The sequence below is a fragment of the Perna viridis genome, chromosome 5 (assembly GCF_037379345.1).
Source record: "Perna viridis isolate PV_CMFRI_1.1 ecotype Kerala chromosome 5, ASM3737934v1, whole genome shotgun sequence".
Lineage (NCBI taxonomy): Eukaryota > Metazoa > Mollusca > Bivalvia > Mytilida > Mytilidae > Perna > Perna viridis.
In genome coordinates this window covers 51,313,217-51,327,343 of record NC_142449.1, presented here as the reverse complement: position 1 = coordinate 51,327,343, position 14,127 = coordinate 51,313,217, and the positions used below count along the sequence as shown (strand labels likewise).

At 38.4% G+C, this 14,127-nt stretch overlaps 18 non-coding genes across 18 annotated transcripts; all 18 read right to left on the bottom strand.

Annotated features, from left to right (window-relative positions):
* Positions 1 to 385: 385 nt before the first annotated feature.
* LOC148618169 (5S ribosomal RNA) lies at positions 386 to 504 on the bottom strand. Its single transcript, XR_015922881.1, has one exon. It is a non-coding gene; the product is annotated as a 5S ribosomal RNA (ribosomal RNA).
* Positions 505 to 1,153: 649 nt separating this feature from the next.
* Positions 1,154 to 1,272, bottom strand: LOC148618168 (5S ribosomal RNA). Its single transcript, XR_015922880.1, has one exon. It is a non-coding gene; the product is annotated as a 5S ribosomal RNA (ribosomal RNA).
* A 652-nt stretch (positions 1,273 to 1,924) lies between these two features.
* Positions 1,925 to 2,043, bottom strand: LOC148618167 (5S ribosomal RNA). The gene has a single exon (XR_015922879.1). It is a non-coding gene; the product is annotated as a 5S ribosomal RNA (ribosomal RNA).
* A 652-nt stretch (positions 2,044 to 2,695) lies between these two features.
* Positions 2,696 to 2,814, bottom strand: LOC148618166 (5S ribosomal RNA). The gene has a single exon (XR_015922878.1). It is a non-coding gene; the product is annotated as a 5S ribosomal RNA (ribosomal RNA).
* A 651-nt stretch (positions 2,815 to 3,465) lies between these two features.
* On the bottom strand, positions 3,466 to 3,584 carry LOC148618165 (5S ribosomal RNA). The gene has a single exon (XR_015922877.1). It is a non-coding gene; the product is annotated as a 5S ribosomal RNA (ribosomal RNA).
* A 651-nt stretch (positions 3,585 to 4,235) lies between these two features.
* On the bottom strand, positions 4,236 to 4,354 carry LOC148618164 (5S ribosomal RNA). Its single transcript, XR_015922876.1, has one exon. It is a non-coding gene; the product is annotated as a 5S ribosomal RNA (ribosomal RNA).
* Positions 4,355 to 5,005: 651 nt separating this feature from the next.
* Positions 5,006 to 5,124, bottom strand: LOC148618163 (5S ribosomal RNA). Its single transcript, XR_015922875.1, has one exon. It is a non-coding gene; the product is annotated as a 5S ribosomal RNA (ribosomal RNA).
* Positions 5,125 to 5,775: 651 nt separating this feature from the next.
* On the bottom strand, positions 5,776 to 5,893 carry LOC148618162 (5S ribosomal RNA). Its single transcript, XR_015923077.1, has one exon. It is a non-coding gene; the product is annotated as a 5S ribosomal RNA (ribosomal RNA).
* Positions 5,894 to 6,545: 652 nt separating this feature from the next.
* On the bottom strand, positions 6,546 to 6,664 carry LOC148618161 (5S ribosomal RNA). The gene has a single exon (XR_015922873.1). It is a non-coding gene; the product is annotated as a 5S ribosomal RNA (ribosomal RNA).
* A 652-nt stretch (positions 6,665 to 7,316) lies between these two features.
* On the bottom strand, positions 7,317 to 7,435 carry LOC148618160 (5S ribosomal RNA). Its single transcript, XR_015922872.1, has one exon. It is a non-coding gene; the product is annotated as a 5S ribosomal RNA (ribosomal RNA).
* Positions 7,436 to 8,087: 652 nt separating this feature from the next.
* On the bottom strand, positions 8,088 to 8,206 carry LOC148618159 (5S ribosomal RNA). The gene has a single exon (XR_015922871.1). It is a non-coding gene; the product is annotated as a 5S ribosomal RNA (ribosomal RNA).
* A 652-nt stretch (positions 8,207 to 8,858) lies between these two features.
* Positions 8,859 to 8,977, bottom strand: LOC148618158 (5S ribosomal RNA). The gene has a single exon (XR_015922870.1). It is a non-coding gene; the product is annotated as a 5S ribosomal RNA (ribosomal RNA).
* Positions 8,978 to 9,629: 652 nt separating this feature from the next.
* LOC148618157 (5S ribosomal RNA) lies at positions 9,630 to 9,748 on the bottom strand. Its single transcript, XR_015922869.1, has one exon. It is a non-coding gene; the product is annotated as a 5S ribosomal RNA (ribosomal RNA).
* A 652-nt stretch (positions 9,749 to 10,400) lies between these two features.
* LOC148618156 (5S ribosomal RNA) lies at positions 10,401 to 10,519 on the bottom strand. Its single transcript, XR_015922868.1, has one exon. It is a non-coding gene; the product is annotated as a 5S ribosomal RNA (ribosomal RNA).
* A 652-nt stretch (positions 10,520 to 11,171) lies between these two features.
* Positions 11,172 to 11,290, bottom strand: LOC148618155 (5S ribosomal RNA). Its single transcript, XR_015922867.1, has one exon. It is a non-coding gene; the product is annotated as a 5S ribosomal RNA (ribosomal RNA).
* Positions 11,291 to 11,942: 652 nt separating this feature from the next.
* LOC148618154 (5S ribosomal RNA) lies at positions 11,943 to 12,061 on the bottom strand. The gene has a single exon (XR_015922866.1). It is a non-coding gene; the product is annotated as a 5S ribosomal RNA (ribosomal RNA).
* Positions 12,062 to 12,713: 652 nt separating this feature from the next.
* On the bottom strand, positions 12,714 to 12,832 carry LOC148618153 (5S ribosomal RNA). The gene has a single exon (XR_015922865.1). It is a non-coding gene; the product is annotated as a 5S ribosomal RNA (ribosomal RNA).
* A 652-nt stretch (positions 12,833 to 13,484) lies between these two features.
* Positions 13,485 to 13,603, bottom strand: LOC148618152 (5S ribosomal RNA). Its single transcript, XR_015922864.1, has one exon. It is a non-coding gene; the product is annotated as a 5S ribosomal RNA (ribosomal RNA).
* Positions 13,604 to 14,127: the final 524 nt, after the last annotated feature.

The following is a 14,127-nucleotide window of genomic DNA, read 5'->3' as shown; positions in this document are numbered from 1 at the left end:
GACAGCGCTCAATCGTGTCAATTTGTCTCAGTTGTAGCACGAAAAGTCCGTGCACGCGCTAATTTTAAAATGAATTGTAAAATGGAAAATGTAATTGCTTCAAACTTTGCAAAATGACAGGACAAATTTTACTCACCGGCGGCTTCAAACCCTGCCTCCCTTTCGTCTGACTGTCGCCATGCGACGTCAAAGTCACAATGACAATATGGGAGCCTTCTAGTCCAATATACGCCCCCGCTATGTTATACTTTTAACGCCTTTTCCTGCTTTTCAATTATGACTATACATAAAAATGCACGTTCTAATAAAACGAACGAAAACTCGTATTCCATTTTCTGTGTCATTTTTGTGATTTTTTTAAAAAATGGCCAGAAATAAAAAGAAATGTCTACGGCATCCGGTATTCCCAGGCGGTCACCCATCCAAGTACTAACCGGACTCGACGCTGCTTAACTTCGGTGATCGGACGAGAACCGGTGCTTTCAGCGTGATATGGTCGTAGACACTAAATGATGTGAAAATTTGCTATATAAAGATTCTAGTTCCTTAAGACATATAGAAAAACAAAACATTTTATGTAGGCTTGGCTGAAGAATTCGCCCCGCTCTCTAAATAAAGTGACATAAGAAAATACAATTACTTCTAAAATAAAATTGATACAAAAGAAAAAATATTATTAAATAAATTTCAGAGACTAACATTCAATTTAAATATCAAACTCACCACAGATCCACAAGCAGACGCCCCAGCCCTGCCCCCTCCTTTTTTTTGACAGCGCTCAATCGTGTCAATTTGTCTCAGTTGTAGCACGAAAAGTCCGTGCACGCGCTAATTTTAAAATGAATTGTAAAATGGAAAATGTAATTGCTTCAAACTTTGCAAAATGACAGGACAAATTTTACTCACGCGGCTTCAAACCCTGCCTCCCTTTCGTCTGACTGTCGCCATGCGACGTCAAAGTCACAATGACAATATGGGAGCCTTCTAGTCCAATATACGCCCCCGCTATGTTATACTTTTAACGCCTTTTCCTGCTTTTCAATTATGACTATACATAAAAATGCACGTTCTAATAAAACGAACGAAAACTCGTATTCCATTTTCTGTGTCATTTTTGTGATTTTTTTAAAAAATGGCCAGAAATAAAAAGAAATGTCTACGGCATCCGGTATTCCCAGGCGGTCACCCATCCAAGTACTAACCGGACTCGACGCTGCTTAACTTCGGTGATCGGACGAGAACCGGTGCTTTCAGCGTGATATGGTCGTAGACACTAAATGATGTGAAAATTTGCTATATAAAGATTCTAGTTCCTTAAGACATATAGAAAAACAAAACATTTTATGTAGGCTTGGCTGAAGAATTCGCCCCGCTCTCTAAATAAAGTGACATAAAGAAAATACAATTACTTCTAAAATAAAATTGATACAAAAGAAAAAATATTATTAAATAAATTTCAGAGACTAACATTCAATTTAAATATCAAACTCACCACAGATCCACAAGCAGACGCCCCAGCCCTGCCCCCTCCTTTTTTTTGACAGCGCTCAATCGTGTCAATTTGTCTCAGTTGTAGCACGAAAAGTCCGTGCACGCGCTAATTTTAAAATGAATTGTAAAATGGAAAATGTAATTGCTTCAAACTTTGCAAAATGACAGGACAAATTTTACTCACCGGCGGCTTCAAACCCTGCCTCCCTTTCGTCTGACTGTCGCCATGCGACGTCAAAGTCACAATGACAATATGGGAGCCTTCTAGTCCAATATACGCCCCCGCTATGTTATACTTTTAACGCCTTTTCCTGCTTTTCAATTATGACTATACATAAAAATGCACGTTCTAATAAAACGAACGAAAACTCGTATTCCATTTTCTGTGTCATTTTTGTGATTTTTTTAAAAAATGGCCAGAAATAAAAAGAAATGTCTACGGCATCCGGTATTCCCAGGCGGTCACCCATCCAAGTACTAACCGGACTCGACGCTGCTTAACTTCGGTGATCGGACGAGAACCGGTGCTTTCAGCGTGATATGGTCGTAGACACTAAATGATGTGAAAATTTGCTATATAAAGATTCTAGTTCCTTAAGACATATAGAAAAACAAAACATTTTATGTAGGCTTGGCTGAAGAATTCGCCCCGCTCTCTAAATAAAGTGACATAAAGAAAATACAATTACTTCTAAAATAAAATTGATACAAAAGAAAAAATATTATTAAATAAATTTCAGAGACTAACATTCAATTTAAATATCAAACTCACCACAGATCCACAAGCAGACGCCCCAGCCCTGCCCCCTCCTTTTTTTTGACAGCGCTCAATCGTGTCAATTTGTCTCAGTTGTAGCACGAAAAGTCCGTGCACGCGCTAATTTTAAAATGAATTGTAAAATGGAAAATGTAATTGCTTCAAACTTTGCAAAATGACAGGACAAATTTTACTCACCGGCGGCTTCAAACCCTGCCTCCCTTTCGTCTGACTGTCGCCATGCGACGTCAAAGTCACAATGACAATATGGGAGCCTTCTAGTCCAATATACGCCCCCGCTATGTTATACTTTTAACGCCTTTTCCTGCTTTTCAATTATGACTATACATAAAAATGCACGTTCTAATAAAACGAACGAAAACTCGTATTCCATTTTCTGTGTCATTTTTGTGATTTTTTTAAAAAATGGCCAGAAATAAAAAGAAATGTCTACGGCATCCGGTATTCCCAGGCGGTCACCCATCCAAGTACTAACCGGACTCGACGCTGCTTAACTTCGGTGATCGGACGAGAACCGGTGCTTTCAGCGTGATATGGTCGTAGACACTAAATGATGTGAAAATTTGCTATATAAAGATTCTAGTTCCTTAAGACATATAGAAAAACAAAACATTTTATGTAGGCTTGGCTGAAGAATTCGCCCCGCTCTCTAAATAAAGTGACATAAAGAAAATACAATTACTTCTAAAATAAAATTGATACAAAAGAAAAAATATTATTAAATAAATTTCAGAGACTAACATTCAATTTAAATATCAAACTCACCACAGATCCACAAGCAGACGCCCCAGCCCTGCCCCCTCCTTTTTTTTGACAGCGCTCAATCGTGTCAATTTGTCTCAGTTGTAGCACGAAAAGTCCGTGCACGCGCTAATTTTAAAATGAATTGTAAAATGGAAAATGTAATTGCTTCAAACTTTGCAAAATGACAGGACAAATTTTACTCACCGGCGGCTTCAAACCCTGCCTCCCTTTCGTCTGACTGTCGCCATGCGACGTCAAAGTCACAATGACAATATGGGAGCCTTCTAGTCCAATATACGCCCCCGCTATGTTATACTTTTAACGCCTTTCCTGCTTTTCAATTATGACTATACATAAAAATGCACGTTCTAATAAAACGAACGAAAACTCGTATTCCATTTTCTGTGTCATTTTTGTGATTTTTTTAAAAAATGGCCAGAAATAAAAAGAAATGTCTACGGCATCCGGTATTCCCAGGCGGTCACCCATCCAAGTACTAACCGGACTCGACGCTGCTTAACTTCGGTGATCGGACGAGAACCGGTGCTTTCAGCGTGATATGGTCGTAGACACTAAATGATGTGAAAATTTGCTATATAAAGATTCTAGTTCCTTAAGACATATAGAAAAACAAAACATTTTATGTAGGCTTGGCTGAAGAATTCGCCCCGCTCTCTAAATAAAGTGACATAAAGAAAATACAATTACTTCTAAAATAAAATTGATACAAAAGAAAAAATATTATTAAATAAATTTCAGAGACTAACATTCAATTTAAATATCAAACTCACCACAGATCCACAAGCAGACGCCCCAGCCCTGCCCCCTCCTTTTTTTGACAGCGCTCAATCGTGTCAATTTGTCTCAGTTGTAGCACGAAAAGTCCGTGCACGCGCTAATTTTAAAATGAATTGTAAAATGGAAAATGTAATTGCTTCAAACTTTGCAAAATGACAGGACAAATTTTACTCACCGGCGGCTTCAAACCCTGCCTCCCTTTCGTCTGACTGTCGCCATGCGACGTCAAAGTCACAATGACAATATGGGAGCCTTCTAGTCCAATATACGCCCCCGCTATGTTATACTTTTAACGCCTTTTCCTGCTTTTCAATTATGACTATACATAAAAATGCACGTTCTAATAAAACGAACGAAAACTCGTATTCCATTTTCTGTGTCATTTTTGTGATTTTTTTAAAAAATGGCCAGAAATAAAAAGAAATGTCTACGGCATCCGGTATTCCCAGGCGGTCACCCATCCAAGTACTAACCGGACTCGACGCTGCTTAACTTCGGTGATCGGACGAGAACCGGTGCTTTCAGCGTGATATGGTCGTAGACACTAAATGATGTGAAAATTTGCTATATAAAGATTCTAGTTCCTTAAGACATATAGAAAAACAAAACATTTTATGTAGGCTTGGCTGAAGAATTCGCCCCGCTCTCTAAATAAAGTGACATAAAGAAAATACAATTACTTCTAAAATAAAATTGATACAAAAGAAAAAATATTATTAAATAAATTTCAGAGACTAACATTCAATTTAAATATCAAACTCACCACAGATCCACAAGCAGACGCCCCAGCCCTGCCCCCTCCTTTTTTTGACAGCGCTCAATCGTGTCAATTTGTCTCAGTTGTAGCACGAAAAGTCCGTGCACGCGCTAATTTTAAAATGAATTGTAAAATGGAAAATGTAATTGCTTCAAACTTTGCAAAATGACAGGACAAATTTTACTCACCGGCGGCTTCAAACCCTGCCTCCCTTTCGTCTGACTGTCGCCATGCGACGTCAAAGTCACAATGACAATATGGGAGCCTTCTAGTCCAATATACGCCCCCGCTATGTTATACTTTTAACGCCTTTTCCTGCTTTTCAATTATGACTATACATAAAAATGCACGTTCTAATAAAACGAACGAAAACTCGTATTCCATTTTCTGTGTCATTTTTGTGATTTTTTTAAAAAATGGCCAGAAATAAAAAGAAATGTCTACGGCATCCGGTATTCCCAGGCGGTCACCCATCCAAGTACTAACCGGACTCGACGCTGCTTAACTTCGGTGATCGGACGAGAACCGGTGCTTTCAGCGTGATATGGTCGTAGACACTAAATGATGTGAAAATTTGCTATATAAAGATTCTAGTTCCTTAAGACATATAGAAAAACAAAACATTTTATGTAGGCTTGGCTGAAGAATTCGCCCCGCTCTCTAAATAAAGTGACATAAAGAAAATACAATTACTTCTAAAATAAATTGATACAAAAGAAAAAATATTATTAAATAAATTTCAGAGACTAACATTCAATTTAAATATCAAACTCACCACAGATCCACAAGCAGACGCCCCAGCCCTGCCCCCTCCTTTTTTTTGACAGCGCTCAATCGTGTCAATTTGTCTCAGTTGTAGCACGAAAAGTCCGTGCACGCGCTAATTTTAAAATGAATTGTAAAATGGAAAATGTAATTGCTTCAAACTTTGCAAAATGACAGGACAAATTTTACTCACCGGCGGCTTCAAACCCTGCCTCCCTTTCGTCTGACTGTCGCCATGCGACGTCAAAGTCACAATGACAATATGGGAGCCTTCTAGTCCAATATACGCCCCCGCTATGTTATACTTTTAACGCCTTTTCCTGCTTTTCAATTATGACTATACATAAAAATGCACGTTCTAATAAAACGAACGAAAACTCGTATTCCATTTTCTGTGTCATTTTTGTGATTTTTTTAAAAAATGGCCAGAAATAAAAAGAAATGTCTACGGCACCCGGTATTCCCAGGCGGTCACCCATCCAAGTACAAACGGGCTCGACGCTGCTTAACTTCGGTGATCAGACGAGAACCGGTGCTTTCAACGTGATATGGTCGTAGACACTAAATGATGTGAAAATTTGCTATATAAAGATTCTAGTTCCTTAAGACATATAGAAAAACAAAACATTTTATGTAGGCTTGGCTGAAGAATTCGCCCCGCTCTCTAAATAAAGTGACATAAAGAAAATACAATTACTTCTAAAATAAAATTGATACAAAAGAAAAAATATTATTAAATAAATTTCAGAGACTAACATTCAATTTAAATATCAAACTCACCACAGATCCACAAGCAGACGCCCCAGCCCTGCCCCCTCCTTTTTTTTGACAGCGCTCAATCGTGTCAATTTGTCTCAGTTGTAGCACGAAAAGTCCGTGCACGCGCTAATTTTAAAATGAATTGTAAAATGGAAAATGTAATTGCTTCAAACTTTGCAAAATGACAGGACAAATTTTACTCACCGGCGGCTTCAAACCCTGCCTCCCTTTCGTCTGACTGTCGCCATGCGACGTCAAAGTCACAATGACAATATGGGAGCCTTCTAGTCCAATATACGCCCCCGCTATGTTATACTTTTAACGCCTTTTCCTGCTTTTCAATTATGACTATACATAAAAATGCACGTTCTAATAAAACGAACGAAAACTCGTATTCCATTTTCTGTGTCATTTTTGTGATTTTTTTAAAAAATGGCCAGAAATAAAAAGAAATGTCTACGGCATCCGGTATTCCCAGGCGGTCACCCATCCAAGTACTAACCGGACTCGACGCTGCTTAACTTCGGTGATCGGACGAGAACCGGTGCTTTCAGCGTGATATGGTCGTAGACACTAAATGATGTGAAAATTTGCTATATAAAGATTCTAGTTCCTTAAGACATATAGAAAAACAAAACATTTTATGTAGGCTTGGCTGAAGAATTCGCCCCGCTCTCTAAATAAAGTGACATAAAGAAAATACAATTACTTCTAAAATAAAATTGATACAAAAGAAAAAATATTATTAAATAAATTTCAGAGACTAACATTCAATTTAAATATCAAACTCACCACAGATCCACAAGCAGACGCCCCAGCCCTGCCCCCTCCTTTTTTTTGACAGCGCTCAATCGTGTCAATTTGTCTCAGTTGTAGCACGAAAAGTCCGTGCACGCGCTAATTTTAAAATGAATTGTAAAATGGAAAATGTAATTGCTTCAAACTTTGCAAAATGACAGGACAAATTTTACTCACCGGCGGCTTCAAACCCTGCCTCCCTTTCGTCTGACTGTCGCCATGCGACGTCAAAGTCACAATGACAATATGGGAGCCTTCTAGTCCAATATACGCCCCCGCTATGTTATACTTTTAACGCCTTTTCCTGCTTTTCAATTATGACTATACATAAAAATGCACGTTCTAATAAAACGAACGAAAACTCGTATTCCATTTTCTGTGTCATTTTTGTGATTTTTTTAAAAAATGGCCAGAAATAAAAAGAAATGTCTACGGCATCCGGTATTCCCAGGCGGTCACCCATCCAAGTACTAACCGGACTCGACGCTGCTTAACTTCGGTGATCGGACGAGAACCGGTGCTTTCAGCGTGATATGGTCGTAGACACTAAATGATGTGAAAATTTGCTATATAAAGATTCTAGTTCCTTAAGACATATAGAAAAACAAAACATTTTATGTAGGCTTGGCTGAAGAATTCGCCCCGCTCTCTAAATAAAGTGACATAAAGAAAATACAATTACTTCTAAAATAAAATTGATACAAAAGAAAAAATATTATTAAATAAATTTCAGAGACTAACATTCAATTTAAATATCAAACTCACCACAGATCCACAAGCAGACGCCCCAGCCCTGCCCCCTCCTTTTTTTTGACAGCGCTCAATCGTGTCAATTTGTCTCAGTTGTAGCACGAAAAGTCCGTGCACGCGCTAATTTTAAAATGAATTGTAAAATGGAAAATGTAATTGCTTCAAACTTTGCAAAATGACAGGACAAATTTTACTCACCGGCGGCTTCAAACCCTGCCTCCCTTTCGTCTGACTGTCGCCATGCGACGTCAAAGTCACAATGACAATATGGGAGCCTTCTAGTCCAATATACGCCCCCGCTATGTTATACTTTTAACGCCTTTTCCTGCTTTTCAATTATGACTATACATAAAAATGCACGTTCTAATAAAACGAACGAAAACTCGTATTCCATTTTCTGTGTCATTTTTGTGATTTTTTTAAAAAATGGCCAGAAATAAAAAGAAATGTCTACGGCATCCGGTATTCCCAGGCGGTCACCCATCCAAGTACTAACCGGACTCGACGCTGCTTAACTTCGGTGATCGGACGAGAACCGGTGCTTTCAGCGTGATATGGTCGTAGACACTAAATGATGTGAAAATTTGCTATATAAAGATTCTAGTTCCTTAAGACATATAGAAAAACAAAACATTTTATGTAGGCTTGGCTGAAGAATTCGCCCCGCTCTCTAAATAAAGTGACATAAAGAAAATACAATTACTTCTAAAATAAAATTGATACAAAAGAAAAAATATTATTAAATAAATTTCAGAGACTAACATTCAATTTAAATATCAAACTCACCACAGATCCACAAGCAGACGCCCCAGCCCTGCCCCCTCCTTTTTTTTGACAGCGCTCAATCGTGTCAATTTGTCTCAGTTGTAGCACGAAAAGTCCGTGCACGCGCTAATTTTAAAATGAATTGTAAAATGGAAAATGTAATTGCTTCAAACTTTGCAAAATGACAGGACAAATTTTACTCACCGGCGGCTTCAAACCCTGCCTCCCTTTCGTCTGACTGTCGCCATGCGACGTCAAAGTCACAATGACAATATGGGAGCCTTCTAGTCCAATATACGCCCCCGCTATGTTATACTTTTAACGCCTTTTCCTGCTTTTCAATTATGACTATACATAAAAATGCACGTTCTAATAAAACGAACGAAAACTCGTATTCCATTTTCTGTGTCATTTTTGTGATTTTTTTAAAAAATGGCCAGAAATAAAAAGAAATGTCTACGGCATCCGGTATTCCCAGGCGGTCACCCATCCAAGTACTAACCGGACTCGACGCTGCTTAACTTCGGTGATCGGACGAGAACCGGTGCTTTCAGCGTGATATGGTCGTAGACACTAAATGATGTGAAAATTTGCTATATAAAGATTCTAGTTCCTTAAGACATATAGAAAAACAAAACATTTTATGTAGGCTTGGCTGAAGAATTCGCCCCGCTCTCTAAATAAAGTGACATAAAGAAAATACAATTACTTCTAAAATAAAATTGATACAAAAGAAAAAATATTATTAAATAAATTTCAGAGACTAACATTCAATTTAAATATCAAACTCACCACAGATCCACAAGCAGACGCCCCAGCCCTGCCCCCTCCTTTTTTTTGACAGCGCTCAATCGTGTCAATTTGTCTCAGTTGTAGCACGAAAAGTCCGTGCACGCGCTAATTTTAAAATGAATTGTAAAATGGAAAATGTAATTGCTTCAAACTTTGCAAAATGACAGGACAAATTTTACTCACCGGCGGCTTCAAACCCTGCCTCCCTTTCGTCTGACTGTCGCCATGCGACGTCAAAGTCACAATGACAATATGGGAGCCTTCTAGTCCAATATACGCCCCCGCTATGTTATACTTTTAACGCCTTTTCCTGCTTTTCAATTATGACTATACATAAAAATGCACGTTCTAATAAAACGAACGAAAACTCGTATTCCATTTTCTGTGTCATTTTTGTGATTTTTTTAAAAAATGGCCAGAAATAAAAAGAAATGTCTACGGCATCCGGTATTCCCAGGCGGTCACCCATCCAAGTACTAACCGGACTCGACGCTGCTTAACTTCGGTGATCGGACGAGAACCGGTGCTTTCAGCGTGATATGGTCGTAGACACTAAATGATGTGAAAATTTGCTATATAAAGATTCTAGTTCCTTAAGACATATAGAAAAACAAAACATTTTATGTAGGCTTGGCTGAAGAATTCGCCCCGCTCTCTAAATAAAGTGACATAAAGAAAATACAATTACTTCTAAAATAAAATTGATACAAAAGAAAAAATATTATTAAATAAATTTCAGAGACTAACATTCAATTTAAATATCAAACTCACCACAGATCCACAAGCAGACGCCCCAGCCCTGCCCCCTCCTTTTTTTTGACAGCGCTCAATCGTGTCAATTTGTCTCAGTTGTAGCACGAAAAGTCCGTGCACGCGCTAATTTTAAAATGAATTGTAAAATGGAAAATGTAATTGCTTCAAACTTTGCAAAATGACAGGACAAATTTTACTCACCGGCGGCTTCAAACCCTGCCTCCCTTTCGTCTGACTGTCGCCATGCGACGTCAAAGTCACAATGACAATATGGGAGCCTTCTAGTCCAATATACGCCCCCGCTATGTTATACTTTTAACGCCTTTTCCTGCTTTTCAATTATGACTATACATAAAAATGCACGTTCTAATAAAACGAACGAAAACTCGTATTCCATTTTCTGTGTCATTTTTGTGATTTTTTTAAAAAATGGCCAGAAATAAAAAGAAATGTCTACGGCATCCGGTATTCCCAGGCGGTCACCCATCCAAGTACTAACCGGACTCGACGCTGCTTAACTTCGGTGATCGGACGAGAACCGGTGCTTTCAGCGTGATATGGTCGTAGACACTAAATGATGTGAAAATTTGCTATATAAAGATTCTAGTTCCTTAAGACATATAGAAAAACAAAACATTTTATGTAGGCTTGGCTGAAGAATTCGCCCCGCTCTCTAAATAAAGTGACATAAAGAAAATACAATTACTTCTAAAATAAAATTGATACAAAAGAAAAAATATTATTAAATAAATTTCAGAGACTAACATTCAATTTAAATATCAAACTCACCACAGATCCACAAGCAGACGCCCCAGCCCTGCCCCCTCCTTTTTTTTGACAGCGCTCAATCGTGTCAATTTGTCTCAGTTGTAGCACGAAAAGTCCGTGCACGCGCTAATTTTAAAATGAATTGTAAAATGGAAAATGTAATTGCTTCAAACTTTGCAAAATGACAGGACAAATTTTACTCACCGGCGGCTTCAAACCCTGCCTCCCTTTCGTCTGACTGTCGCCATGCGACGTCAAAGTCACAATGACAATATGGGAGCCTTCTAGTCCAATATACGCCCCCGCTATGTTATACTTTTAACGCCTTTTCCTGCTTTTCAATTATGACTATACATAAAAATGCACGTTCTAATAAAACGAACGAAAACTCGTATTCCATTTTCTGTGTCATTTTTGTGATTTTTTTAAAAAATGGCCAGAAATAAAAAGAAATGTCTACGGCATCCGGTATTCCCAGGCGGTCACCCATCCAAGTACTAACCGGACTCGACGCTGCTTAACTTCGGTGATCGGACGAGAACCGGTGCTTTCAGCGTGATATGGTCGTAGACACTAAATGATGTGAAAATTTGCTATATAAAGATTCTAGTTCCTTAAGACATATAGAAAAACAAAACATTTTATGTAGGCTTGGCTGAAGAATTCGCCCCGCTCTCTAAATAAAGTGACATAAAGAAAATACAATTACTTCTAAAATAAAATTGATACAAAAGAAAAAATATTATTAAATAAATTTCAGAGACTAACATTCAATTTAAATATCAAACTCACCACAGATCCACAAGCAGACGCCCCAGCCCTGCCCCCTCCTTTTTTTTGACAGCGCTCAATCGTGTCAATTTGTCTCAGTTGTAGCACGAAAAGTCCGTGCACGCGCTAATTTTAAAATGAATTGTAAAATGGAAAATGTAATTGCTTCAAACTTTGCAAAATGACAGGACAAATTTTACTCACCGGCGGCTTCAAACCCTGCCTCCCTTTCGTCTGACTGTCGCCATGCGACGTCAAAGTCACAATGACAATATGGGAGCCTTCTAGTCCAATATACGCCCCCGCTATGTTATACTTTTAACGCCTTTTCCTGCTTTTCAATTATGACTATACATAAAAATGCACGTTCTAATAAAACGAACGAAAACTCGTATTCCATTTTCTGTGTCATTTTTGTGATTTTTTTAAAAAATGGCCAGAAATAAAAAGAAATGTCTACGGCATCCGGTATTCCCAGGCGGTCACCCATCCAAGTACTAACCGGACTCGACGCTGCTTAACTTCGGTGATCGGACGAGAACCGGTGCTTTCAGCGTGATATGGTCGTAGACACTAAATGATGTGAAAATTTGCTATATAAAGATTCTAGTTCCTTAAGACATATAGAAAAACAAAACATTTTATGTAGGCTTGGCTGAAGAATTCGCCCCGCTCTCTAAATAAAGTGACATAAAGAAAATACAATTACTTCTAAAATAAAATTGATACAAAAGAAAAAATATTATTAAATAAATTTCAGAGACTAACATTCAATTTAAATATCAAACTCACCACAGATCCACAAGCAGACGCCCCAGCCCTGCCCCCTCCTTTTTTTTGACAGCGCTCAATCGTGTCAATTTGTCTCAGTTGTAGCACGAAAAGTCCGTGCACGCGCTAATTTTAAAATGAATTGTAAAATGGAAAATGTAATTGCTTCAAACTTTGCAAAATGACAGGACAAATTTTACTCACCGGCGGCTTCAAACCCTGCCTCCCTTTCGTCTGACTGTCGCCATGCGACGTCAAAGTCACAATGACAATATGGGAGCCTTCTAGTCCAATATACGCCCCCGCTATGTTATACTTTTAACGCCTTTTCCTGCTTTTCAATTATGACTATACATAAAAATGCACGTTCTAATAAAACGAACGAAAACTCGTATTCCATTTTCTGTGTCATTTTTGTGATTTTTTTAAAAAATGGCCAGAAATAAAAAGAAATGTCTACGGCATCCGGTATTCCCAGGCGGTCACCCATCCAAGTACTAACCGGACTCGACGCTGCTTAACTTCGGTGATCGGACGAGAACCGGTGCTTTCAGCGTGATATGGTCGTAGACACTAAATGATGTGAAAATTTGCTATATAAAGATTCTAGTTCCTTAAGACATATAGAAAAACAAAACATTTTATGTAGGCTTGGCTGAAGAATTCGCCCCGCTCTCTAAATAAAGTGACATAAAGAAAATACAATTACTTCTAAAATAAAATTGATACAAAAGAAAAAATATTATTAAATAAATTTCAGAGACTAACATTCAATTTAAATATCAAACTCACCACAGATCCACAAGCAGACGCCCCAGCCCTGCCCCCTCCTTTTTTTTGACAGCGCTCAATCGTGTCAATTTGTCTCAGTTGTAGCACGAAAAGTCCGTGCACGCGCTAATTTTAAAATGAATTGTAAAATGGAAAATGTAATTGCTTCAAACTTTGCAAAATGACAGGACAAATTTTACTCACCGGCGGCTTCAAACCCTGCCTCCCTTTCGTCTGACTGTCGCCATGCGACGTCAAAGTCACAATGACAATATGGGAGCCTTCTAGTCCAATATACGCCCCCGCTATGTTATACTTTTAACGCCTTTTCCTGCTTTTCAATTATGACTATACATAAAAATGCACGTTCTAATAAAACGAACGAAAACTCGTATTCCATTTTCTGTGTCATTTTTGTGATTTTTTTAAAAAATGGCCAGAAATAAAAAGAAATGTCTACGGCATCCGGTATTCCCAGGCGGTCACCCATCCAAGTACTAACCGGACTCGACGCTGCTTAACTTCGGTGATCGGACGAGAACCGGTGCTTTCAGCGTGATATGGTCGTAGACACTAAATGATGTGAAAATTTGCTATATAAAGATTCTAGTTCCTTAAGACATATAGAAAAACAAAACATTTTATGTAGGCTTGGCTGAAGAATTCGCCCCGCTCTCTAAATAAAGTGACATAAAGAAAATACAATTACTTCTAAAATAAAATTGATACAAAAGAAAAAATATTATTAAATAAATTTCAGAGACTAACATTCAATTTAAATATCAAACTCACCACAGATCCACAAGCAGACGCCCCAGCCCTGCCCCCTCCTTTTTTTTGACAGCGCTCAATCGTGTCAATTTGTCTCAGTTGTAGCACGAAAAGTCCGTGCACGCGCTAATTTTAAAATGAATTGTAAAATGGAAAATGTAATTGCTTCAAACTTTGCAAAATGACAGGACAAATTTTACTCACCGGCGGCTTCAAACCCTGCCTCCCTTTCGTCTGACTGTCGCCATGCGACGTCAAAGTCACAATGACAATATGGGAGCCTTCTAGTCCAATATACGCCCCCGCTATGTTATACTTTTAACGC